Here is a 25,612-nt window from a genome sequence, read left to right on the forward strand (position 1 = left end):
TGTTGGTACACTTACCTACACAGTGGCAGTGTCCATCATCGGAACAATGTGGCCTCTGGTCAATACCACATTGATGTCCACATTGGGAGTTTTCATTACATTCTATATATTTTAAAGCAAATTAAACTGTATCTTTTGAAATTATAATTTGCTGCGAAAACACATTTAATGAACATTCAGTGCATCATTATTATGGTTCAATCATTTTCATCAAAATAAATACTACTTTCAGATTGTTAAACTATACTTTAGAATAACATCCCATTGATGCAAGGTACATGTACCTGTGTTGCAATTGCCAGTGTCAATTACCTTACCTCTACAGTAACATTTGTGTTGTGAACAAAATGGCCTCTGGCTGGTAGTACAGTGATGTGAGTGACAATCTGAATGTTTATTGCACTCTGAATGTGCTGAAAAAAAGTGTAGTTTGAATCAAAATAACCTGAACTTCTAATATCTTAAAATGTTGCACAATCACCACTTACATGTATAAATGACAATTTTATATAAACTTTAAATACGAAGTGAGAAAAAATATTAAAATACATAGAAAATAAATTTTTCTCTACATTATAAAGAAAATGTCAATATGTATTATTCAAAGCAAAGAATATATACCTCATAAATGCAGTTACTATACGCTTATTGACCCTAATGTTCTCTGTCAATGAAAATTCAGATTAAAACTTCTAAATTTATCAAAAGAAAGCCCTCATTTATATTGCATTTAATGGATACTAAATTGATATTCTAATATATAAGGAATACAAAAACGTGTATAACTGGTCAATGAGCAATCAAAAAGACAGTTAACTTCCATATATATATATATATATATATATATATATATATATATATATATATATATATATATATATATCTGCTTTCAACAATAGGCGGACATGGCTATAAAACCATACTTAGGCAGACATATATAGCTTTTTTTAAATCTCGATATTATTCATTGTCCATCTCAACAAGCTATTTAAACACAAAAGTATGTTCATTGGTAGACTGTTGTTAAGATATATTGCATCTAAAGAGATATACATTTTAAGAGGTCTGCCTTATTTTCCAAAACCATGCAGTAGACTTTAAGCTGACATTATATAAATACAATGTAAGGTAGACATATATTAATATTCGAAATGCCTATCAGGCAGACAATAAATAGTAATTTCAATATGCATTCAAGTGTCAATTAAAATGCAAAAGCAATCATATTCTACAAATATTAATTTTAGGTGACCTTTTTCCTACCTTAATTGAATAATATTTTTTTAAAGAAATGTTGTATTTGATTTTCTAAACATATTTGTTTATATCATATTCAACTTTCATGTCTTAACACATTTTTAAGTGTATGTTGTGCGGCTGTGCCACCAAATGTTTGAAAAGCTATATTTTATATTGTCATAGGTAAAATTTTTATTCATATCTTAATTAACACATTAATATTTGAATTATTAAAACTTAATGAAAACATCACAACACCATTACTATTTTTTCAAAAGAAATAACTCTTTTGTTTCAATTGTATACTAGTACATGTTATAACAAACATCATATGAATAACAAGAAAGGTGCTTCCAAGTTTTAATATTTTTTATTTTAAAACACTGATTCTCAGAAATATAAAAGATGAGAACATTAAAAATGTACTAGCATTACAAATGAAAACAACATGATATCTCATTTTAATTTGTTCTGCATGATATTGTATTTTGATTTAATATGCACTCATGTTGTGAACAGATCAACAAAGTGAAACAACTGAAACAATGATATAAGTACATGTACATGTATCATAATTATACACGTGTTGATAACATGCTCAATAACTAAAATAAATCTTATTTATTATTACCTCCATTATTGTTCAACCCCACCCACCCCCACTTTTTTTGCAAAGTTAGACCTAATCATGAGGCACATAGCATCATAGAGGGTTCAGCCCCCCCCCCCCCACCCCCACTTTTTCTCGCAGGAAACACAATTGTTCCTAAATTTACTTTGAAAAGATAGAATTATTCTATCAGCACCACCCCCCCCCCCCCAGATATTTCATGATTTGGAAGAAAAAATTTCGGTAGGTAAATTTTTTTTTGGGAACAATAGGTTTTTTCATGATTTTGGGAATAAGGTTTTTTTGTTTTTGCTTGTCAAGATTTCTGAGGATTAGTCTAGGCACCCCCTCCCCCCCCCCCCCCTCACTTTCAATTTGCTTTCGACGCCACTGCATTAACATTAATTCTAATCTTTGGTACATGAACAAATTGAACCCAGGTACATGCACAACATTCTCATAATTTATAAATGCTTAACACCACATTAGTTTTTCCTTAATCGGTTATTTTCTATTTCAATAAAAAAAAAACCAGTTGAATCAATGCACTCCACGGGCCTGGATTTTGACTTCTTTGCCTTGGAACAACTATGTAATATTTCAGAAACACAATCAAGGAAGTGCGTCTAATTTTTGTTTCCTATAGTTAAATTAATTCAAAAATCAATATGTAATACAAAGACAATCAGTGAGTGTAAAAAATCATAATGCATCATCTAGATCTCTACATTGTACATGATAATCAAGTAAACTTAATCAATTGCTACCAGTTGTGCAAAAAATAGAATTGGGATTTGAAGGGGAAGAATTTGCTTGTAAAATCTCTGTGAAGAAGCATTTGAACATCAAACATGTAGCCATCTTCCTGTTTGTCAGAATTGAAATTTGGTTTAAAAAGTGCCTAAGATACTTTCCAAACAAGAGGTCCATGGGCCACATCGCTCACATGAGCAACAACATCCATGATGAAATCAGCTTTAAGGGGTCATTTACAAAATATCAAAACAATGTATGAGAAAAGATTCTGTATAAAAAGATTTTCAATTTTCTTTAACACATTTTCTAATGCTATACATTGTGCTTTTTTAAAAACTGGATAATTTCATTATCAATTGTCTACATCTTGAGCATTTCATTTCTCATGAAGATCAAGAACATCAAACTTTGAACTAATTTTGTAGCCCACGGTCACAGTCCAACAATTGAGAATCAAAAAGTCAAGATGATTGGTTATAAGCAATACCATATATTTTAAAATTTGAGTTATGGAGAATAATTAAAATTATTTCTTAGATTAACATACCACCCCCACCAATTGTGACCTAATTATACCTTCAAGAACATGATTTGAACATGATGACATTTGCACTATCTGATAATTCTTCCACACAAGTCACAGCATGGCTTTTGAGAAAAAATTTTTTTAAAGAAAAAGATTTTTAAAGATTTTTTCTCAATATATTCTTATGTAAAAATTGCCTCCCTCCCAATGGTGCCTCTCCCTAACCTTCGGCATACTGATTTAATCAAACTTCAACACAATTTACAGCTTGTCTGGCCTATTGGTTTTTGAAAAAAAAGTTTTTGGAAGATTTGTCTTTATATATCATTTATATTATACAATTGGGGCTCAACCTTGCCCCCTGGGAACATGATTTGAACAAACTTGAATCTACATGACCTGAGGATGCTTCGACACAAGTTTCAGCTTTTCCAACCAAATGTTTTTTGAGAAGATTTGTTAAAAATATGATTTAAAAATCATTCCCCTTTTAGATATGACTTAGCCCTTCATTCGAACATATTTGAATGCCATTTACACAAGGTTTCTTCATGCCAAGTTTGGTTGAAATTAGCCAAGTGGTTCTAGGGAATAAGTTGAAAATATGAAAGTTGACAGACAGATGCCATACAAAAAAGTGATCTGAAAAGCTCACATGAGCTTTCATCTCCGGTTAGCTAAAAGGGAGTAAACGAAGGCATTTGATTTAAAGTTTTGGTTTAAAAAATCTAAAAAAAAAAGTTTTTTAATCGATTCGAATGCTTCTTTTTTCTTTTGTTCTTTTCATTCATGATCTTTGTTCTGAACTGAAGAACTGTGCAAGAAAAGGATGTAGATCTGCTCAAGTAACCCTCCAGACATGTTTTACCTGAAAAGGAAATAGAAATATAACTTTATGAAATTTCAAACACATTGCGTCATATAAGGATACTAGTATATCTATATGTAATATTTTATTCTACAACATATGCAAAGGTAATTATAAATTACAAAGCTTACCGGGATGAGGCATCACCCACATGAGACTATCTTTATTATTTTATGAAAATCAAAGTTGATGTTTTTTATAAAATTTAATAATTCTTTAATATAACAATATAAATGTCACAATTTTCGCCTTTATCAAATAAAAATTAGCCATTATCTGACAACTGATGTGAAATTGGGCATACAAATAAAATTTTGATAAGACCTCTAGAACAAACCAGGAGGAAAAAGGTTTTTTTTATTTGACTATTTGATGCCTTATAACAATAACCTTCATATGTAGAACATGAAAAAAATCCCTAAGGCAGAAGTTTGAAAAAATGTGCAAAATTGATACATTTCAAGCAAAATCCCATAGGGTCCTATGTTAAAAATTAACAAACTTTGAGATGATCCCCTAAACAAACAATGTGGTAAATGTCTGATTTTTTTGTTTTAAAATGCTTCTTATTTTAGTAGAAATTCATGCATTTTCAGAGGGACGGGTGGGGATGAGATGTTATGGGACCAACCTTACTTTGAGAACTACATATTAGTAAACTGAGATAATGATCAAAAGTATACTGTTGTAATGAAAAATGTGCATAGGTTTTAGATGTTTTTGAAACAAAATTTAAAAACATAAGATTAAGATAAATTATATATAGAAAATATATTGGCCAGTGATAAAACATCGATGAAATCGCGGATGACGGTTGATGATTAAGAGAGTGCAATTAAAGCTGAACGTCGCTTGTAAATAGGCAATGTCTGCCATATTTCTCTCTCACCACAGTTATCCCTACAACCCCTATAAAAGCTGCGGAACTCTTCGCAGTTTAAAGTATTTCGATGTAGAGGTCTCACCTGTGCTGACATACAACTTGCCTCACCGTGTTACTCGGTCGCAATGAAATTATTAAGTTTTATGCACTTTTTTCAAGTCAGGAGAATACTAACATCAAATTAACTGGTCAAAATATAATTAACAAACAGAATTTGCACATAAAATTAGAATTAAATGCATAAAATCATAAGACCATGAAAAGAAGTTTCAGGTGTGCAATCTGGTGTAACGAAATCGAAGGATTTATAAACCAGGTATCTGTGTGATGGTGCCTATTTATGAGCGGTGTCCAGCTTTAAAGATAAACATAGGTAATCACAGATTACAAAGCTCACCGAGACGAGACATCACCCTTATGAGACTTCACCTTTATGAGACCACCTTTATCATATTAAATGAAAATCATACTTTATGATCTTGGATATTCATGGATTCTGTTTTGACACAATATCGTATATCATCTGTTAAAAAATTGTATGATAATCATATGTTCATATGTTAATCAATACAATAATATAAAATTAAATATTGCATCCTATCATATTTACAACATATATCATATAATACAATAACATACCATAATAAACAATGATGAGATATGATATTGTAACGTATGATATGACATTGTATTGTGTTATACATTATTGTATTTGATCACATAATACAATATCATAATATATAAAACAATATAGTGTTATATAACAATATCATATTACATAATACATCATAACATTGAAACATATGATATTATATTGTATAATATAGTATGATATTGTATGATACTGTATCATTTTTTATACATACACGTAATATGATATTGTAGCATATGATACAATATAATTTGATACAACATTGTATCATATCAAATGATACAATATTATGTGATAAAGTAAAATATCATATAATACAATATTATATTATACATATTGTATCATATGATACAATAATATATTTTACAATATCATATAATACAATTTCATGTGATAATATATCATATTATAAACCAATATCATATTATACAATATCGTATGATACGATATTATATAATATTACAGTATCATATTATACAATTTCATGTGATATAATTCTATATAACAGAAACTAATATCATATTTTACAATATCGTATGATACAATATTATAGAATATACAATATTGTATCATTGGATACAATATTATATTTTGCAATATCTTATGTAATAGTATCATGTGATAAAATAATAAATTAATAATACAATATAATATTATACAATATTGTATCATAATATACAATACTATATATAACAATATCATGATACAATATCATAACATAAAATATCAAAAAATTGATACAATATCATATCGTATCATATAATTTTTTATAATATTACATATGATATTATATTGTATCATATTAAACAATTTTGTTTCATACCATACAATACTATATCATAGGAATCATGTTATATCATTTATCAAAAAACACATCTATCTATCAGGCAAGTTTGAGTGAGGTAGGAGATTTCTTTAGCATCCTTGATAATTGAGATCAGGCTCTGCATCTGAAGCAACCTCTGCGTTTCATTTATAATATAGTTAAATCAACTATGCAAGCTATCATCTATAAAATATGTGACCTGTTCCAAAAAAAGTAAACCTCATCCAGCATCCGAAACTTATGGCTTAGATTCAGCATTCAAGCCTGTCAGGTGCATCAGTATACATAAGACGCATCTCCATGCAAGTTTGGTGAAGTTCAGACCAGTAATAACTAAGATATCATCATCAGAGGGCACTAGCAATTAAAACCTTAACCTGCTCCAGCATCCGCAACCTTTGGCTCAGATTCAACATCCATGCCTGTCAGGTGCATCTGTATCATAAGACACACCATCCATTCAAGTTTGGTGAAGTTAGGACCTGTAATAACTAAGATATATTTTTTCGCATCCTTGATAATGGAGATCAAGCTCTGCATCTGAAGCTTCCTCTGTGATTCATTCATATTACAGTTAAATCAACTATGCAAGTTTGAAAAAGTACTATTATCTATTAAACATGTGACCTGTTCCAAAAAACTTAACCATATCCAGCATCTGAAACCTATGGCTCAGACTCAGCATTCAAGCCTGTCAGGTGCATCAGTATCATAAGACGCACCATCCATGGAAGTCTGGTGAAGTTAGGACAAGTAATAACTCAGATATAATCATCAGAGGGCACCTGTTTCAAAAACTTTAACCAACTCTAAAAACCTTAACCTCCTCCAGCATCCGAAACCTATGGCTCAGACTCAGCATTCAAGCCTGTCTGGTGCATCAGTATCATAAGACGCACCATCCATGGAAGTCTGGTGAAGTTAGAACAAGCAGTAACTAAGATATAATCATCAGAGGGCACCTGCAACAAAAACTTTAACCAGCTCTAAAAACCTTAACCTCCTTCAGCATCTGTAGCCTATAGCTCAGATTCAGCACCCAAGCCTGCCTGGTGCATCAGTATCATAAGACACACCATCAATGCAAGTTTGGTGAAGTATGGACCAGCAGTAACTAAGATATTGCTATCAAAGGACACCTGCAACAAAAACTTTAACCTGGTCCAACAACCTTAACCTCCTCCAGCATCCGAAACCTATAGCTCAGATTCAGCACTCAAGCATGTCTGGTGCATCAGTATCATAAGACACACCATCCATGCAAGTTTGGTGAAGTACGGACCTGCAGTAACTTAGATATTGCTATCAAAGGGCACCTGCAACAAAAACTTTAACCTGGTCCAACAACCTTAACCTCCTCCAGCATCTGAAATTTAGGACTCAGATTCAGCATCCAAGTCTTTCAAGTCCATAAGTAGGTCCAGATGCATCATCCATGCAAGTTTGGTGAAGATAGGACAAGTAATAGCTTAGATACAGGACCTGCAACAAAAACTTTAACCAGGTCCGGACGCCGACGCGGACGCCGACGCCGAGGGTATAGCATAAGCTCCCCCTGACTTCGTCTCGGTGAGCTAAAAAGTCAACAAAATAAAAGCCAAACATGTGTATTTAAATATATATATATATGAGCATATATTTATATGAATTATCCATCTCTGGCAGACACGTTGGCATGCGTTTTTTTTAAATATAGAACACCTAGAATTTATACCAAACATGAATCTAACAGTCATTTCATCACAGATCTATAAGCCTTTCCTACATGTTCTGACTACATATGAAATACAGAATTAATTATATATCATTATCATAGGAATAAGATAATTAAATTCTATTACCCCTCTTTAGCAGAAACCTTAACTTGTGTCCACCAAATACTGTATAAGAACATATGAAATTAATATTCAAATATTTTGATACAAACCAGAGGGACATTCATTCTTAACTTACCTCAACATCTCCATCTAACACCTCTCCAGCATTCTCTTAACGTTGCTTCAAATCCACTTGCTACAAAAAATAAACACCACATGAGAGTTAATAATATTAGCTATGACCACTCAATATTTTTTATTGTTATATTCAGTAGTATATTATCACTATATAACTCTAATTAGACGAATAGTCAATAAATGTAATATTAGCTCGCCCGAAAAATATTGACCGGTCAATATTTTTTTGATATTGACCGGCTAGGAATAATATCTAGAGAACATTTCCTCTATTTCAAATAATCGCCTCTGATTTGAGGATTCGTAAACTATGACGTAAATAACTTTTCGAACGCGCAATGTGACGGTTTGCGATCATAACGGATGTAAGGATTTGCGAAGTAGTGTGAAGTAAAAATCAGGTAGAACATCTGTATGTTAATTCTTACGGTGGGTGGAATATCACCAGTGATCGTTGATGCTGAGGATATTTTGGAAATGAACTTTGCACAAAATTGAATTCGCGAATTCTTTGTTGAGGTGAGAAAATTACGGCGATCTGTTTTCAGTTACTTTATTAAATTTTGGTTTGTTTCTTCATAAAACAACACAAATGTTGACTGTGTTTTTGGGCAACATTGATTATATAAGCCCCCTTGGGACGAAAATATTGCCCTCCGCGTTGGGACGAAAATATTGCCCTCCGCTTCGCGTCGGGCAATATTTCGTCCCTCGGGGGCTAATATAATCAATGTTGCCCTCAACCCCAGTCAATATTTGTATAATATTGACCGGCTAGGAATAATATCTAGAGAATATTCTCTCTATTTCAATTAATCGCTTCTGATTTGTTGATTCGTAAACGATGATGTAAATAACTCTTCGCGACTCCAAAACAAGGTGACGTCATAATAGACAGTCAGTAAAGGCAAGTAAACAACGGAAGCGCAATGCGACGGTTTGCGATCATAACGGATATAAGAATTTGCAAATTACTGCAAGTGAAATCAGGTGGAACATCTGTATGTTATTTCTTACGGGCGGTGGAATATCATCAGTGACAGTTTGATGCTGAGGATATTTTGGAAGTGGACTTTGCACAAAATTGAATTCGCGAATTCTTTGTTGAGCTGAGAAACTTACAGTGATCTGTTTTCAATTACTTTCTTTAATTTTGGTTTGTTTCTTCAAATAACAAAACAAATGTTGACTGTGTTTTCGGGCAACATTGATTATATTAGCCCCCTTGGTACGACAATATTGCCCTCCGCTTCGCGTCGGGCAATATTTAATCCCTCGGAGGCTAATATAATCAATGTTGCCCTCCACCCCAGTCAATATTTGTATAATATATCTGAGCATATACTATATGAATTATGTGAATTATCCATCTCTGACACATTGGCATGTGTTTTGTAATATAGTATGCCTAGCATTCATACCATGTGAATCTAACAGTCATTTAATCACAGATCTATTGGCCTTTTCTACATGTTCTGACTACATATGAGATATTAATAACATATTACTTATTAGAATAAGAGTAAAAACCAAACAAATCAAAGATAACAAAGCTCACCGATACCAGGTATCATCTTTGTGATACCACCTTTATCATATTATATGAAAATCATAGTAAATGATCTTTGATATTCATGTATACTAATTTGACACAATATCATGTATCATATGTTAATAATAGTTTGATAATCATATGTTCATTTTATAAGGTATTGTAAGATACAATGTTTTTCAACACAATAATATAAAATACAATATTGCATCCTATGATACTATACAATATATGTCATATGATACAATACTGTAAAATATAATGATACATATATATTATTATAACGGTAACTTGATCCAAAGGGGCGGATCATGTCGAGTTGCCAGGTGCGGATCACCAGATCATATGAAACACGAAGCGTCAAACTTTCATTACTAAATACATGTTTGTAATAAATTTAATAATAAATACCCTTTTCCATATCACAGCCTGTATCAGCCCTCGACCAATATCATCCTCCGGGCCTTCTGCCCCTGGGCTGATATTGGAGTCTCGGGCCGATACTTGCTGTGATATGGAAAAGAATATGTATTATTCTCTATTTAATGCTGTTATCATATAAAACAATGGTGTTTCATATCCTACAATACTTTATCATTGGAATCATGTTATATCATTGGAATCATGCTATATCATTTCACAATAATAACATCTATCGAAAAAGATTGTGTGAGGTAGAAGGTTTTTTTAGCATTCTTGATAATGGAGATCAGGCTCTTCATCAGAAGATACCTCTGCAATTTATTTGTATTATAGTTAAATCAACTATGCAAGTTTGAAATAGTTCTATTATATCCTAAAAATGTGACCTGTTCCTAAAAACTAAACCGCATCCAGCATCTAAAACTTATGACTCAGATTCAGCATTCGAGCCAGCTAAGTGCATATATCATAAAACACACCATCCATGTAAGTCTGGTGAAGTTAGGACAAGTAATAACTAAGATATAATCATCAGAGGGCACCTGCTCAAATAACTTTAACCTCATTCAGCATCCAAAACCTATGGCTCAAATGCATCAGTATTACAAGACGCACCATCCATGCCATCTTCCCTAGCCAAGGGTTTCTGATCTGCACCGCTTTTCACAAACCCTTGGCATATTGTGCTATCAAAAGTCAGGATTTTTTCGTCACTATTTAAATCAAAGATGCCGTACTATAACGTACCTGATGCAGTTATGGCAGCCTCTGTAGACATTGATATTGACAAGTTACCCAGTGTATTCAATCAAAAGGAATAATGTGAAATGTTACATATGGATTGAATTCATTCGAAAGGTGATCAAAAGACTGTGAGTGGTAAATCCTCAATCTACGAGTGCACACCTCTGTTGATAAACAATATAGTGTACTTTTTTTTGCACCATTGAATAATCGATACATGCATTATGAAGACTCAAACAGAAAGACGAGAAAAATAAGGGTTTTGAGCTATTTATAGTAGAGACACTCGTGAATAAACATAAGGAAAACATTGTTGATTAAATCAGATATGCTTTGTAGTTTTTGATTGGTTGAACGGTTTCAGTAAACCCCAATCAAAATCCTGGAAAAAAAAACGAACTTTTGTTAGCACGATATGCCAATGGTTGTGAGAAGTGGTGCGGATCAGAAAACCTTGGATAGCAAAGATGCATCCATGCAAGTTTGGTGAAGTTAGGACCAGTAGTAACTTAGAAATGGCTATCAAAGGGCACCTGCACCAAAAAATTGAACCTGATCCAAAAACCTTAACCTCCTCCAGCATCTGAAATTCATGGCCAAGATTCAGCAACCAAGTCTTTCATGTCCATAATTAGGTCCAGATGCATTATCCTTGCAAGTTTGGTGAAGATAGGACAAGTAATAACTTAGGTACAGGGCCTGCATAAAAACCTTAACAAGATCCAGACGCCAACGCCAATACCGTGGGTATAGCATAAGCCCCCCCCCCACCCCCACTTTGTCTCGGTGAGCTGATTATGAAATCCTATTACCCCTCTTAAGCAGACACCTTAACTTGTGTCCACCAAATACTGTATAATATATATAAATATATATTCATATTAAAATATTTGAGACAGAATATTAAAGAGAGACATTCATTTTTAACTTACATTAACGTCTTCATCTAAAACATACTCTCCAGCTTTCTCTGCTTCTTGCTCCAGATCCACTTGCTACAAAAAACATCCCATTAAGTTAATAAATAGGTTGAAGATACCAAACTTGGGTACAGTACTAATCAAACCCAAGTTTACAGAATGTAACCCAGACTAAACCCAGATTTACTTTCGGAGTTTACTCCGGATTAATTAGAGTGGACCCAAAGTAAACTAGAGAGTAACTTCTGTCGAAAGAACCCTAAGGCAGACGCTACATGAGTATTTGGAATATACAAGGGGTGGGCATTACAGGCAGTAAAATAATTAGATAAAAGACCCGACTGCTTCACATTTCAATGTTTAAAGAGAACTATGAAAGCAAACCGCGAGTTAACCCAAAGTAAATACTGAGTGAACCCAAAGTAAACCCCAACTGTACACAAATTTCCAAAAATAAACCTGAAGTAAACCCCAAATTAATATCGAAAGTAAACCTTGGGTTTACTCTGGTGTAAGGTTGGGTCTGATCAATGTAATTATAATGTTTACCGGGTAATTTTCACCATTCTACACTTGCATTTTCTGACTACATATGAGATACAGGATTAATTACATATATTTATTATGGGTGTAAAATTATTAAATCCTATTACCCCTCTTAAGCAGACACCTTCACTTGTGTCCACCAAATACTGTTTATATATATATAGTTGATACTAAAATATCTTTAACTTACCTCAACATCTCCATCTAACTCCTCTCCAGCATTCTCTTAACATTGCTCTAAATCCATTTGCTACAAAAAAACACCCCAGTAGAGTAAATCATTATGTGAATTACCAAGCTTGGGTACAGTACCAATCAAACCAAATCTAATAGAAAGTAAACACAGACTTAACCCTAGGTTTACTTTCGGGGTTTACTCCGGTTTACTAGAGGGGACCCAGAGTAAACCCAAAGTAAACCAGAGTTTCCCCTGCCAGAGGTTGACCCCCGAGACAGATGCTACATGTGTATTTGGAATTTACAAAGGATGGGCATTATAGGCAGTAACATAATTATATAAAAGACTGGTCTGCTTCACATTTCAATGTTTAAATAGAACCATAAAAGCAAACGTTAGTAAACCTAAAGTAAACCCCGAGTAGACCAAAAGTAAACCCCATCTGGACAAACATTTACTAAAAGTAAACCTCGAAAGTAAACCTGGGGTTTAGTTAGAGTTTGCTCTGGTGTTAGGCTGGGTCTTGTCGGTACTGTAGTTATAATGTATACTGGGTAATTTTCACCATTCTGAAGTTGTATTTTCTGACTACACATGAGATACAGGATTATTACTATTTAGGAGTAAAATGGTTAATTCCTTTTACCCCTCTTAAGCAGACAAACTTTCATGTTAAATACTGAAATCTGATTGGTTTAGACGCAGTTCATAATCTGTTCTATTACCTTCAGCGTTAGCGACTACTTAGCAACGGGTAACATTACGAATTGTTACATGCGCGAAAATCATGCGCGTACGGTTCGCCTTAGAATTCACGTCATTCCTATCTTAAAGCAGTGATGTTTTCTTTAAAATTAAGACATTCAGTATAACAAAATAAATAGTGCCTGTTTCGGAGGATAACAGTTGAAATTGACACCCCCGAAAACCACTGTCAACCTCCGCTTCACGTCATTTGACAATGGTTTTCTCGGGGTGTCAATTTCAACTGTTACCCTCCCAAACAGGCACTATTAATATAATGTCCACTAGATACTTTATTTATATATATTTGATATTAAAATATTTGTAACAGAATACGAGAGACATTCATTCTTAACTTACCTCAACATCTCAATCTAACACCTCTGCAGCATTCTCTTCTCGTTGTGCCATCTTAGAAATTACTGTTGAGTAAATCAAAATAAAGATAATATTCTCTGCACTATAATCATTGATTTTTCTAATTCTCATATTTGACATTATTCTGGTTTTTTTAAACCAAACTGATGTCCATTTGAAAAAAATCAACCTGCTAGTTATACTGTAAATTCCTTTTATTACGCGAGTACTCGTGGTTTCGGATCAAATCGCGAGAATATAAAATCGCGAACACGGAATTTCCATCCTTATTTCTTATAGTTTTCAACTCTTAGAAAATAATAGCAAGATTTTAAAATCCGCGAAGGGTGCTTCTCGCGATTTTACGTGAATATTAATTCCTCGCAGTTAATTAGGAATCTACAGTATACAGATGATAAAAGATAAAAGATAAAATTTTCACTCCTAAATAAATACCTCAACCCTCACCCATGCCAATCAAACAGAATATTTAACTTAGTTCGAACAAGTTGAGATATTGTTTAACTTAGCTACACATTTCTAGAAAATTTATCCATGCAGTATATTTAAAATTAATTGAATCTACAGACAGAAAGAAAGACATGGGGGCGGCAAACATATTAAAAATTTAAAACAATTAACATTAAAATACATCTTCAAAAAATTTCAATGTTTTTCTTTTTCTTTTTCATTATTCATGTTATTAATCAATTACAAGTACCGGTAAAACATTTCAGTTTCTCCATGATGTTAGATAATATATTTTACCTTGCTCCTCCACCAAAGGTTCTCTTTATCTCCATAATTGTATTGAATCTATTCCCTTGGCTGTATATTCTTCACAGCATACAGACAGAGGTCCTCTTTGTCATTAAAGACATTCAGCTTCATGACCAAATTAGCATCTTTGTCTGTATCATTGGTGAAATGACTAATGCTGTTAGTAACACCCTCTGCATCAATGCTAAAACAAAAATTTGAACAATAGATAAAAAATGTAATCCTGAAAAAATTCTGAGGAAAATGAATTGCACTTTTATTTTATATTTTCCAGCAACTGTGTTTGCATGTTTGAGGACTTTCTATGATGGTTGGGGGCTAACAATGTTTTCTATCTTCTACATGCATACATGCTAACCTCCTGTGATGAAAAAGAGGTAGATTAAGAACCCGAAAGAGATGGCATTGCACATGGCCTTTTTGTGTATAGTATATTTTAAAGCATATAGTTTTATATACTATTTATGTAAATAGAGATTCTTATTAGTAATTAAGGATATCAACTGAAATATAAAAGACTTGACAAATTTAGCAATATCAACAAATGCCCCCCCCCACCCCCCCCCCCCCAAAAAAAAAATAGTAATCATTTACCATCAAACTGATAAAGCAATTTTATTTTTTGGAGGAATGGAGGAAAAAAATCTTTGTGTGCCGAGACTTTAACAATTCCCATTGTTTAGTAAAAATAGGTTAAGTTATCAAAATTTTACAAAAAAGAGAAGTAAGAACTTCATTCTCTCCCAAGTTATTATTGAAATTGATAAAAGGGTATATATCCAAGATATCTTTATTGACAAATTATCATTTTTCACTCAATAAAGTTCACAGGAACAAAAACAAAAATCTTACGGAGATTTATAATGGGAAATGTTTAAATCTTTTTACCATTTGGAGCTCATTTGGAATACCTCACACAATTTTTCAATGTTTCTCCTTGGTAAAGATAATATTGACATGTCTAATGAAATCACTATAAGTGGTTTCTTTCATCTTTTAATGTAAAACACACATGCTTGAAAACTAATCATTCAAATGACTTAAAAAAGCGTACTATGTATGAACCAGACTCAATTCATGCTCTAATTTCAAACATGAGAAAGTTTCTGGACCACAATGGCTTCCATAACATGGCTATCAAAACAACGTATGTATTTTGAAGAAAAGCGGTAGATTTCCTAATGAAAGCAGTAAGTGGGTAACAGACTCAGAGGTAAAAAGCTGTAGACTTCCGCGAAAAGCGATAGAGTTAACATGTATGCCTTCTATCAATTAAGTTACGAACAAGAAAATGATAAAGATCCGTAGGAAGAGGGAATTTTTACAAAAAAAATTCACTTTTGGCACATATTGTTTTTTTTTAGGTTAACGAACCACAAAATTGTGAAGTTCTGTTTGAGGACAACATTTTTTTACATCATCTTTATTCTAATGATATTAAATGAATGGCAACTTCATGATTGTGATGTGATGATCAAGTGTAGCATGAGATGTAGCATACCGGTATGTGAAAAGTATGTAATCTGTGAAACATATCACTGAAAAAGTACAATAGAATATTAGACATACAGCTTTGAATGTTCATTTGTCATTTTATAGGGGTCGATACATTTTTTATTATAAGAATGTTTAGTTATAGTTGTATCATATAAACATTTTAGCTTGGTACAAATAGTTTTCCAATTTGTTTGTTAAGGGTAATCTTCGTTAATACCAATGAAACAAAATTTCATATAAAATGGTTGAAATAAGGAATTCTATAAATAAATGAATAGTCAGAGGTGTTAAGCATGGACATTATCAATAGATAATGTTGCTTTAGAATATGTTAACTTTCTTTAAATAAATGATATTAGAATTTCATTTTATTCTAGCTGCGTTTTGGATGCTTGGTGACCGGTTTCTTTCCACTTGCAACGCATCGACATCACATGCATTAATTTAAATTACATATCAGTCTGACAAGATTTTAAAGTTGTTGATCTCGGCATTTTCCAGCCCCACGAAAAAATTTCAGACTAAACCAGGCCATAATAAACACAATTAAACCTCAGTTTAATGTGTACATTTTCTCATGCCATATTTGACAGGAAGTTGTTGCCTTACAATATTGATCCCGATATGAAATCACCAAAAATCTAAATCCCATCAAAAATTTGCTGTCGTGGGGAAAAGATCTCTTTTGTAATTTTATATTTTTTCCTAAAAACTCAGAAAACCAAGTGGCGGGTTTGTAAACCTAAAAACAAAAAACGCTGTTCGTCTTGTCAGACTAAATACCAGTTCATGTAAATATCTTGGGTTGAAGATAGTCAACATTTCACTGGGAAACTAGTGTGTAATTAGTTATACAAGCCCACTCTGAGAGTACTGCAGCATAAGCAATACACATACCCTACTGGTTTGTAATATCAGAGACATATATAACATGTACAGTATATGTCCCTGGTAATATTTTATGAAATTAAGCTTCATATATTTTTTTTTAAATAAGAGATAAAGAACAGAGCAAATTCAAATTATATATTCTACTCTAATATTAAAAACAGACTTAATTTTACTCTTATTAAATGTAAAATATTTTCTTTCGGATTGTTTAGTTTAATGATAATATTTGACATGTTATACTAGGAGACAACAGGACAGAGGAAATTCAAACTATGCAGTTGATATTGAAATAAAATACAAAGTGGACAAAATAATATTCTTTAATTTATCTCGGGCAATATAGCCAAGTCCATTAAGTATCCGCTGGTAGAAATTTGTGAAAAAAATGGCCTGTAATGCACAATATCATTACTTACCGTCTTCTGTACCCCGAATCAAGCCAAAGAGGATAGCCCAACCCCGATAACGAACCCGATTGTAATAATTCAAAAAAATGTACACACATTACTTGACACTATTTTACAGATCTTATTTGTTAGAAGTGATAAAAGAAATGATACAAGTGATGCCTGATATTACTATTGACCGCATACCATGATACTATACATACTGGACTCGTTTATTCACTAAACACACAGAACCACAAAAAATCTTCAAAATTCCCACTACGTAATACATATAATATTATTATAATACATATATAGAACACATTTTCATGTTATGTTATTGAAATTCAAGATAAAATGCTATAAATTACAAGATATTTACCCAGACGAGGTTCAACATCCATTCAGTGAACCGAAAATTATTACCTCAAGAAACAGAAGAGTTCCTAAATAACCACCAACCCCTCCTTTTTGAACACAAACTTGATAATTATCCAAATTATCAATAGATTATTTTTAATATGATTTAGGTAATATTCTATAATTTAACAAGCAGCCTCTTGCGACATAACAGTAGTGAGACAACTCAACATCGCTATAACGTTAGGTACATGTACACATCAGGGCCGGGGCATGCTTGTTTACATTTCATAAATGTACCTACCTTTTTCTTTATCGTTTTCTAGGACTGCTTTCAGCTGAAAACGTATACATATTATGCATAAAATTATTACGAACACGAGGTTATTTAACTCTTTAACGTTACACTAGATTAGCTAATATTTACAATAGGCCCTACATCTTTTTGTGGTGACGCCAAAATCAACCATGACGTCATATTATCTAACATGTAAAACCTACTGTTTTGAAATGCATGCATCTCATAGAATGAGTTTTCTCTTGACTTAAAACTGCAAATATTTTGTTTTAATTTAATTATTTATTAATCAGTTTTCCTTGAAATGTTTTCCTCAATTCAACATGTTTTTTGTCGTCATATTTCATGAATAGAGTGTGACAACAAATAAAATTTACTGTTTAAAAGTATAAATATCAAGAAAACAAGATAAAAACTTAGTAAGCTAGTCTAAATAAGCTTGATCCTACTTACGCATCTCTCGTAACTCAAAACAGCCATGTTTGTTCGGAAGCCCTCGCAACCCATCTTAAAAAACCGAAGTGCATTTTCGGACAAAAAATATATCTCAAATGAAGACTTGGCACGGTGGCAAATATATCGACTTTTTTATCATAACTTTTTTTTCGGAAAAAACCATGGGATTCGATAAAACATGATCTTAATTGACAAAAAAGGTTTAAAAACATGAAACATACTCTTAAAAAGTATGTTTTTTATCCAGTTAAACATTGTCCACCAAAAGGGTATGCTGCGTATTTGTAAAAACATACATTCAACATTTTAAATGATGTTTCATTCTGACCAATAATAAACAATTTACACAAAAAGTATTTCCATGAATTAATTGTGTATAGTTTTTGCATAAAAATGGTAAACAAAGTTAATTAATAATAAAAGCAACGTTAATTATTGCTTTTGAAATCAGGCAGACCCGTTTTTGTCTGCCTTAATTTGAGGTCTGCCTAAAGGTTATTCTCAAATACTTGATGTCCACATAATCTGTATAACATATATGTATATATATATATATATATATATATATATATATATATATATATATATACGTATTTTATTAGTTACATGGTTTGTAGTTGACCTAATATAGTTTATACATGGGGCAAGAGTAGAGCTCGAGTCACTATATGGAATTTACTGACCATGTATATACCATATTATCTTACCGATTGTCTTTTGTAATGATAAAAAGTAAAATAAAATAATGGAAATCAAGCTTTTGTATTAATATTACAAGTTTCATTTTGAGTATGAAACCTGAGGTCATAATTCTCTAAAATGACTTCATAATGCTCAAAGGGGGTGATATTTTCTACTGACTATGTATGGAATATACATAGTCTCCACGTGACTGCTGTAAGCCAAAGATTTTCTTGCAGTTTGGACAATAAAGATATTATATATATATACATATATATATATATATATATATATATATATATATATATATATATATATATATATATATATATATATATATATATATATATATATATATATATATATATATATATATATATATATACATGCACACACACACACACTGGGGTATGCGAGAACCTGAATTACGAATGTTTGATCTACATGTTTTATCGCGGGATATATAGCGCAAGATCACTGTGACGTCATACCTTGAAATCTATATTCATTTGTTTTCGTATCTAAAAGCTATAAAAAATGCTAGAATTATTTGTAAAGGTGAATCACTGTGAGGCGTTTGATCAGTACCACAGGGATAAATATGACAATCATTATTAGAGTAAGATTCCGAATCAGTCAACAACAAAAAAGAAGTCGACAAACTGTTTACCAAGAAACGTAAACCTTAGAATAGTTCAAAAATAAAAGAAACTTTTTTACATGCCATAGTATAGAAATATACCTCTACAGAGACAGCTTCCATGAGAACAGTAAGGCGTTTGACTGATACCACAGCGAGGACGACAATCATTATTAAAGTGGCATTCTAAAACTGTTAAAAAGAGGTTGCCTGGAATATTGTTATTGGAACCGTTTTATGAAAAGTTTTGTTAGCACTTTATATGTAGGTTTATGTCCTTATGATAAAAGTCTTGATTTTGTTCCCTTCCAGGGAGAACAGATCTGAAACCGATTTATGAAAACAAAAATTTACACTTTATATGTAGGTTTATATCCTTATGATAAAAGTCTTCCTTCCTTTATATTAATAGTTAGTGCCTTTAATTTGAAAAAAAGGATAAACTGGTAAAACTGTACAGTTAAAACATTCCTATTCCAAAAATTAAATTTTCATTATTTTTTTTTTTACGTTTTGAAATGATACTTTTTTTGTTGTTGATGAGCTTTTAACTTTTAAACAGGGCATAGACAATAAAATCTTCTAAACCTGTTGTTGGCGCCTTTTAGGTAAATAAAACGTTACGATAGTTAGGTTGCAGTGCTTCATGCTGGTCAATTATAAATAAGAATATTAAAAAAATATAACTGGATTGCAACCTAATGCGATTATCACGATTGCAGAATAAATAGTCTTAGTGAGGTGTAACCTACAAATTAAAAAAACCAAACGCCTGGAGTTAAGAACTATTTACAGTACTTACATTAATGCTTCGATCAATAAATAAACATTGTTTAATATGAATAAGGTACAATTTAAGTCGTACAATATGTTCGTTTCTAGTTGTTGTAAAAGTAAAAATTATTTTTGTTCAGTTTTTTACACTTTATATGCTTTTATTTAAAAAAAATGTTCACCTGCAGATTAGTGGTACACTTTTACTTCTTATCATTTTACTTCGACATTTTTGGAACTCTTTATTGTATGGAGGCGTATTTTTTTTAAATGTCATAGCATAGCATATCACTAAGTTCTTTATTTCAATATCTCAAAGCATAGCATTCAAATCTCATAGCTTTGCATTCAAATCTCACAGCTTATCATTAAGATTGAATAACATAGCATAGCATAAAGTTGTAAAAGATATGCATGAAATGACTGCATATATATAACTTGACATTTTTGTAACAAACATTACTTCAATTTGGATTTTAAATTTAATCCTCCACCAAACTTACAAATAAATCCTGCTACTTCCAAAATAGACATTCCTATATCAATAAAAGAAAACTTTTTGATTTAGTGTTAACTAAAATGATTTAACATTTTTTAATTGACGGATATACACAACTTTGAACAAACAATTGATATCCATTAGAAAAGTGGTCACATGATTATACTACAAGGTTATAGATAATCAAAAGAAGTGTCTTTCAAAATGTATTTCAATAACTATGATAAAACTGCCATGTCTTTAACTGGACAAATTGTCGCAATGAAAATGTATACGATAATATTCATTATTTGGCAGATTCAAGCATAAACATCACTACATGTATTTGACACACACACACACACACGCACGCACGCACGCACGCACGCACGCACGCACGCACGCACACACACACACACACACACACACACACACACACACACACACACACACACACACACACACACACACACACACATATATATATAATCTCAAACCCCTAACCCCATTGATATATGTACATGTGATACATGTATCACAATCGTAGAAAAAGACACATCTCTCCATCATAACCATGTTCTAAAGTGTGTATGTATGTCAACAAGAAAAGAATATTCCTAACTGCATACATGTTATCCATCCCCACCACCCTCAAATGTATGACCACTTCTCTAGAGATGCTATAAAAGAATTGTTGTCATGATTTGCCGTATTGTTTAAAAAATATTCCTAGCGAGACAGAGCATGAATGAAAGACAAAAATGAATAGCAAAATAAACACTACGAGACTCGAATGAGCTAAAAATTTAGGTATTCTTACGACTTACAATTCACAAAATGTGCAAAAACAATTTCTATGCTAACAGGATAATCTAAATTCCTTAATTTCAAAGTGAAGTGATGCGTGCCAGTAGAGAAATCTAGGATATTTCCCCTCTCATTTCAAAATTTTGAAGAAAAAACAATTAACTCCGCTATTTCATAAACTCCAACTACAAAAGGAATATTATTGAGGCAGTATTAAATATAACAGTTCGGAAAATTTTGATTGAAATCGATGGGATTTGATTAGAAAAATTATGTAAAGAATTGCGTTATGGTATTGATATGATAATTTCTACATGCCGACATTCTCATAATGTTTGCCGTCTTTACAATATCTGACAAACCACTTAGCCGCTCTAACTGTTATTTGAGCAATTATTGTGTCGTTCAATTAAGCTTTTCTGAATTCTAATAACTTACTTTTATAAAATAGGATACTATAAGCTGTTTTTACCTGCTAAGAGAACCAGGAATAACACTGAATTTTGCATTGTCTTTTAATCACAAAATACCCAGTCAGATAAGGCGACATGTAGTTGAATGCATGATTATGTAAGATCCACTGATAAGACATGGTATATCTGCATATATTGTCTTATCACATTGAAATAATTTAAATTTACCAAAATCTGGACAATGAATTGCCATGTTTCTTACGGATTTTAAAAAAAATTAATACACAAAATCATCATTTCACTACATTGAGGCTTCATGACTGTATTGTTATTAGGTCAACGATTTTAGGCTAGTCTAAGAAAGCATAATTAAATCAATGTATCAATAAATGCCCTTTTGAAAATTACCTCCCAATATTATTATACTGATTGTATGGCTTTCTAATATAAGGGGGAAAATGCGATTGAAATTTAAATAATCATTCAGTATAATGTTGTTCTAAATGATTTGTATAATGTTTAAAAAGAAATAGTCATATCTGCAATTATTGCAACCGTTGCAACATGTCAGGTATGTTAAAGGTTATTTAAAACGAATTCATTTTTTTCTTCATATTTCATATGTCAATTCGTACATGTAAATACTTGGGAATGCCTATTAAACTTGTTCTTTCTGTCAATAAATGCTTTATGAATGACGTTTTACTCGGAACAAAAAAAAGCTTCAATTAAGATAATGAAAAATCATTAATCTATATTTTTGAAGCTTTAACGTAACAAAACAACCAAAGTTCTATAACAAACAATACATGTATATGCCCTTCTTTTTGAGTTGGTACGGAAGCTTGGAATGTTTTTTTAATTCAATAACATTTTAAACTTGAGAATTGAGAATTTCTTAATTGTGAAAGTATTACAAACTAGAGCCGAGATCGTTGCAAGCAACGAGGAGGTCTTCCGTTACAGCTTCAAGTCAAGAAAGGATTGTCAATCAGTCTTTATAAAACCACCCCGTTCTCCTTACACTTGTCAGGGTCTGGCATTAATTGATAGGAGGTTATTTTCACACTACCTTAACTTCTGACTAATCAGGGGTTTAGAAATTAAATTGGAACTCTTGAAAATTAGTTCTTGCTTATTTTCTACATATTAAATAAATGTAACCCCCAGACTACAGAGTATTTAAGAGTTAGACCTATCGTAAAACAGATAAAAGCATGTATGTGATGAGTTGGGGATATATTTAGACACGAATAGTATTGACTGCGACTTTAAAACACTATTACGCACAGGGAGCTATTCCCTATAAGAAAAATGAAAGCGGGTTTGTATGTCTTCATGTGAAGCTTTTAACTCTCATATTACGCAATATCCAAACAATACCATATTACAATAAGATTGATAAGATGATGAAGAACAACTTTTTCAGCGACATCAATATCGTAGCATGTATCGTTTTTCAGTTATACAGCAAAGACTTTCCGGGGGCCTAGATCCCCTTTTTAAGGGGCCAGCCCCTTTTTTCTGGTCTCACATGAAAGACATTTAATTTTCATTTTTAAAACATAGATTTCGATTATAAAATTCAAGCGGTACAATTTGAAAAATCTATTCAAAGTGTCAATTTTAAAGATTTCTAACTTTGGATTATGTGCTACGGACTATTTCTGAGCCTTTGTCCGGAAACGAATGCCCCTTAAAATTTTAAAAAAGGGGAATAACTCAAACCCGGAAGTTACGATTTTTCTCAAAAACTTAATCTAATTTACAATACACCTTGAAAATTTGAATGAAATCGGATGACAAACAAAATGTTTTTAAGGTTTTAAAAATGTCTAGTAGAAGAATAAAAATTAGACACGATCTCGTTGCGAGCAACGAAGAGGTCTTCCGTGCGATTGTTTGAAAGTAATATGACCTTAACTTTGATATTTGACCCTTTATCTCCTGATTGGGGCAACAAAACAAAATTTTGATGGTTGAATAATGTTAGGAACATCATTCTCAGCATTTTTTTAATTCTATATTGATTTTCAAAATAATGTTTTTTAAAATATCTGTTCTGGTTAAGATATAAGTTTTCAAAGTTTTGGACTTCTGACCCCTTAAAACCCCTAATTACGTAACGCATGATGAAATAATTATAATTTATTGTTAACTGTGAGATGAACGTTTTTGCTTCCTAAACATATAACAAAATATTTTTCAGTAAAGTGCTAAATAAGAAGGACTTCAGAGCTTTTATGGTCCCTAGATTTTCTTGATATAAAAAAAAGGTCTTTTGACATTAAACATATTTTGTCCAACAAGAGTTTAAATATTTTTTATCATTCTTGAGCTATTTGAAGATATATATTTAAAGACTGTTTAAACAAAATATTTCTAGGAAAAGTTCTATGGATGTAATCCTTTAGAGCTCTTTTGGCCCCTAATTTGAGGGACCAGCCCCTTTTTCTTGATATCAAATAAAAGGTTTTTTGATATTAAACATATTTTGTTCAACAAGTGTTTAAACATCTGTTACCATTATTGAGCTATTTGGTAAAGAATGTTTAAGGGGCTGACCCCTTATCTCCTTATTGGGGTCATATGACAAAATTTCGATGGTTGAATATTGACTATAGCATCATTCTTAGCATTTATTATTTCATATTGCTTTTCAAAATATTTGCCCCTAATTACGTAACGCGTGATAAAGGAAACGCATGATAAAGTTTTTATAATGTACAGTTCAATATGTGTAAGATGAACATTTTTGCTTCTTAAACATATTACAAAATATTTCTCAGTAATGTGCTATGGAAGACAGACTTTAGAGCCATTTTGGCCCCTAAATTGAAGGGCCAGCCCCTTTTTCTTGACATCATATGAAAGGTCTTTTGATATTAAACATATTTTGTTCAACAAGTGTTTAGAAATTCGATACCGTTTTTGAGCTATCTGGGATAGGGCGTTTTAGTGTCCGTCCCCTTATCTCCTTATTGGGGCCAGATAACGAAACTTTTATGATTGAATATTGTTTAAAACCGCATTCTAAGCATCTTTTATTCTATATTGCTTTTTAAAATATTTGTCCTTTATTGAGATATAATTGATCGAAGTTTTGGACTTCTGGCCCCTTAAAACCCATAATTACGTAACGCATGCTAAAAATTTTATTATGGATAGTTTTATAAATGAAATATAAACATTTTTGCTTCTTAAACATATTACAAAATAGTTATCAGTAAAGTGGTATGGAAGAAATACTTTAGAGCCCTTTTCGCCCCTAATTTGAGGGACCAGCCCCTTTTTCCTGATATCAAACGAAAACTTTTGTAAATAAAAATTTTATTTGCTTTATATGTTATGTTAAAATATTTTCAGGAAAGG

General features: G+C 31.9%; 2 long non-coding RNA genes across 5 annotated transcripts; both read right to left on the reverse strand.

Annotated features, from left to right (window-relative positions):
* Positions 1-15: 15 nt before the first annotated feature.
* LOC136275658 (uncharacterized) lies at positions 16-22,375 on the reverse strand. The gene is made up of 5 exons (XR_010714182.1): positions 22,300-22,375; positions 21,046-21,078; positions 19,871-19,960; positions 318-413; positions 16-102 (listed from the first exon to the last, which is right to left on the reverse strand). It is a non-coding gene; the product is annotated as an uncharacterized lncRNA (long non-coding RNA).
* LOC117688014 (uncharacterized) lies at positions 3,332-18,475 on the reverse strand. Of its 4 annotated transcripts, XR_010714340.1 has the most exons (8): positions 18,445-18,475; positions 17,998-18,031; positions 14,548-14,743; positions 13,783-13,844; positions 12,691-12,750; positions 11,967-12,029; positions 8,314-8,373; positions 3,332-3,999 (listed from the first exon to the last, which is right to left on the reverse strand). It is a non-coding gene; the product is annotated as an uncharacterized lncRNA (long non-coding RNA). The 4 variants fall into 4 exon arrangements; XR_010714339.1 differs by lacking the exon at positions 18,445-18,475 and having other exon boundaries at positions 17,998-18,238; XR_010714337.1 differs by lacking the exons at positions 17,998-18,031; positions 18,445-18,475 and adding an exon at positions 17,716-17,970.
* Positions 22,376-25,612: the final 3,237 nt, after the last annotated feature.

Source organism: Magallana gigas, chromosome 5 (genome assembly GCF_963853765.1).
Source record: "Magallana gigas chromosome 5, xbMagGiga1.1, whole genome shotgun sequence".
NCBI lineage: Eukaryota > Metazoa > Mollusca > Bivalvia > Ostreida > Ostreidae > Magallana > Magallana gigas.